Consider the following 4,353-nt stretch of genomic DNA (forward strand, 5'->3'; position numbering starts at 1 on the left):
CCTTACCTTCTGCCATGTTGAAATCCCACTGGGGCTGAGTTAAGGGGAAGGAGGCATCTATCTGAGCCTGGTTGGTGGTGGAATTCCCATCTGTGCCCAGAACTAGTTTTCAGGCCTCATTGAGGTTTCTTTCTCTTTCCTCAGTCGTGAACAGGACCTGCAAAAGCTGCTGGCAATCGTCCCATGTGGGCTGATGGGTAAAAAGAACAGAGTCTAATAAATCAATAAGCCCTGCCGGTTTCTCAGAAAACTTAGGATTCTGAGCTTTCCAACTGTAGAGGTCACTAGTGGCGAAAGGCCAATAGTGATGGGGCTGATTCCCCTCTGCATCTGGGGGGTCCGGTGGCTTGCAGGGGCAGAATAGTGGAGTCGGCGGCAGAAGCGGATTGCTCCCTCTGAGCCCTTTGTCTGGTAAAGGGCGGGCTTCCCACTGGAGCGTTTCTGCCTCCCGCTCTTGGAGCAGCGTCTGCCTCCCCCAGAGGGGGAGGATGGTGTTCTTCCAGCATCCTAGGGGGGTTATACGGGGGAGGAAAAATTAATTCTTCTTCAGTCCCCCCTTGTAGGACAAGGTAGAGGGGTGCTGAAGGCTGGGTAAGACTTTTCTTGTTCTCCTTCTCTGTCCCCTGTAAAGCAAGAATGGGTTTTGGCTCCAGAGGGCGTGGGGCTAGGAAAGGCTTAAGCCAAGAGAGTGGGTCTTCTACAAGGTCCTGCCAAGTGATAATGTAAGGGAGCTGATCAGGATGGCCCGTCTTAGGCCAAGAGGTGATACCCCTGACTAGGTGGATGGTAGGGAGGTCGAAGGTTCCCTCTGGCGGCCATCCGACATTGAAAGCTGGCCACTCGCTAGAACAAAAAACCTGCCACTGACCCTTTCGGACTTCCACACTGAGGTTGTTAGCTCTTTGGCTGGCATCCTTAAAGTAATCAATCATAATGGTTAGAGGGGTAGTCTGAGTCTGTCCCATAACATCCGTCCAGTAAGTCCACAGAACAAAACAGAGAAACACAGAAACAGACAAACAGAGGGCCCTTAGAAACAGTCTTCCACCTCCGTGGAAGCAAAACCGAAAGCTAGACGACGGCCTCCCGCCGACCAGCGGGAGCGATCCACCTCATCTCAGACCTTTGAGGGGATTCCACATCCCTCCAGAAGGGAGGATTGGGACGTCTTCTGAAACTCCCAGCCTGTGGTCCTCCAGTGTGTCCACTTAGACTGCACCGGGCACTACCAGAATTTCAGAAATGAGCTCACACAGAAGAGACAGGGAACGAACAGACACCAACCGTGGCCAATCAGTCTCTCTGGGTTGGGAGTCCCTCGGGGGTCTTGGGGATCCCGGACGAGCCCCCAAATGTTATGCCCAGAATTTGTGATCCCCAAAGACCACCAGGGAGCTGAGTCCGATACAAAAGCAAAGAGCCTTTATTCGAGCTAGCTCGAGCTCAATCCCCTACCTGCACCGATGCAGTGGTGAGATACCGGAGAGAGAGAGAGGGTTTCAAGACCACAAAGGTTTTATAGGGATCATGGCCTTAGCCGATTGGCTGGGGAAGGGTCATGGCCTCAGCCGATTGGCTGGGGAAGGGTCATGGCCTCAGCCGATTGGCTGGGGAAAGGTCGTGGCCTCAGCCGTTTGGCTGGGGAAGGATCAGAGTCCCATCACGCAGGTTGCCGGGTGTGGTTCGATAGGGAAGTTTGAACGGGTGAGCGGGAAGTTACTCAAGGGGAGGATACAGAACAAGATGGAGTCAGCCAGCCTAGGTCTGCTCTTTCAATTAGCATGGCAATATTGTCCTAAGAATTACAAATATTGGGAAAAAAGGCTGTTGCCTCTCAATCTGTACCCTTTTGTACCATGTGCGTTTTTACTATGAAGATATATTTCTTTCATAATAAAAACATAAAAAATAATAAATTTAAATATATGGCTATATAAAAATTTGAAATTTGATATGACAAAAAAAAATACCACAAAGTTAAAACATAAACAATGTATTAGGAGAAAAAAAGTTTCATCACAGATACAAAGTAATATAATTCCTAATATACAAGGGAGCATCTAAAAGTTAATTGGAAAAAAAAAAAGTCAATAGAAAAAGGGGTAAAAAACATGAATAGGCAGTTCAGAGGAATGAATTTCCAAGAAGCAAATAAATCAATAAAAATATATTCAACCTCATCGATGGTTAGAGAAATGTTAAGATGAAATACCATATTTCCATGCATCAGATGAACAATAATTAAAAACAATCAGCATGAATGAGGCTGTGAGGAAATCAGCTCCCCCACATATTTATGGATACAGGGGTGGAGAAAAGGAGTGTAAATTGCTACAATGTTTTGGAAAGTAATTATGCAATATCTATCAAAATTTAAAATATACATGTCCTTTGGTGATCAATTTTATGGTTTGAACTCTTCCCGGTAGAAATAAACATAAAGATAAGAATATGTTTTAATATTGATGCAGCCCAGTTTTTAATGTCAAAACAACCCTAAAATCGCATCAATAGAGGACTAATTAAACAAAGTTTATATACCCACATAACAAAACTTTTAAAGATATTAAAAATAAGTATAGTCTTTATTGGCTAGAGAACTGTTTATAATATGTGAATAGGAAGTTACAGGGCAATGTAACTAATGTAATTAATAATCCCATTTAAACACACACACACACACACACACACACACACACACACACTATTCCCTTCAAGACTCTAAACACAGTGTTCTGTACATATACATACATACAAACATGCACACATATGTATACACACACAGGCATATGTTTTTACGTTTGCATGAGTGTGGAGAAAAACAGGAAATGATATATAAGGCATTGCTAACGCTGGGACATTGAAGAGATCCTGGTGTTAAGTAAAGGAAAAAAAATATTAATTTGTTTATCTCTTTGATTTAACCTATTAAAATGAGTAAAAGCAGCATAATTAGATGCAAAGAAAGCCGATGGCTTTCCCATTCACCGCACAGTCCTTAAGTCTACCTCCATGCCTTAATTTTCTCTACAAAGAAAAGCCAGCCCTATTATGGGTCTGTTTGTTCCATAGGAAGAAAGACATCTACTGACCAGAATTTACCTAGCCTTGTTCATCCTGAGTAATTGGAACGTTGTGGGACTCCTGCTGTCACACTACAAGGGGCCAGGCCCTGATCAACCCAATCACCCAACACTCTCCTTGAGGCAGCAGCAAGGCCCACGACAAGCCCGGAAGGGGAAAGAAGTATAATTACTAGCCTTCTTGGGTGACCCCTGTTTCCTGGTTCAGGTTGGGTGCATACCCTCCATGAGACTCCAACCTTGCAGGAAACTGCTCCTGGGAATGCTATGACTTCTGACTATGAAGTTCCAAGGCCAAAGATTTGACTTGATCCAGGACTCCGATCCAGAGTTGCATCTAGCCCGTCCTGAAAGGTCTCAGTCTCCCCTCACTTTCTTCTCCTTACTCAGTCTCTCCAAAATCATCCCCATTAGAAAATTTAAGTCCTCGTTTCTTTTTCTCCCTGGAAACCTCTCCAGAATGTAGCTCCTTAACCACCCCCCCCCCCCCCACACACACACACACACACGAGTCAGACAAATCCAGAAAGAAAGATAAAATACACCTTCGAGAAGAAATGATGATTTACGAAGTAGAGATAAGCCAGGGAGGGGTATGGCTTAACTAGATTTGAATACTCTAGAGAATTGCAAAGTATTGTATATCTCTACTAGATTTTTTTATCTGATTTATCACCCAGAAGGAGAGTTACCAGATAAAATAAAGGACACTGTTATATTTAAATTTCAGATAGACGATGAAGGATTGTTTTAGTAGAAGCACATCCTGCATATTACATGAGTCCCGTATTTTGATTTGCTGACTCTGGCCACTCTCCCCAGAAGGGAGCTGTTTATCTTCTCACCCTTATTCTCAGGGGTATCTTTATTCTCTGTATCAATATTCTTCATTTACAAATGCCTTCGCTCCCCTCAAGCATTCACAACAGCTTCATTCCCTTTTATTTCTCAGAAGCTTAGAAATCCTCACTTAGTAATAGGAAATTCCAGTCTAGTTTCCTTTCTATGCAATGTTCCATCAGAAGTACCAGAAGCTTGTCTTGCTCAAGTTACCGACTGACATATTGCATCAAGTTACTGATGGCAATGCAACCCGCTAACTTAAGGACCATTTCTCAGCAAAATGGGCAAGCATTTATTTAGATATCGTGTTGTAAAAACAAGCAAAAGCAACAGAAAACATAAACCTCTTCCAAATCCTGCGGAATCCTGATAGAACTTGTACTTGGCAATTGTGGGGGTTTTTTTCTAAACACTGTAAAGAATTTAG

Source organism: Panthera pardus, unplaced genomic scaffold (genome assembly GCF_024362965.1).
Source record: "Panthera pardus isolate Hobbes unplaced genomic scaffold, ASM2436296v1 HiC_scaffold_21, whole genome shotgun sequence".
Taxonomy (NCBI): domain Eukaryota; kingdom Metazoa; phylum Chordata; class Mammalia; order Carnivora; family Felidae; genus Panthera; species Panthera pardus.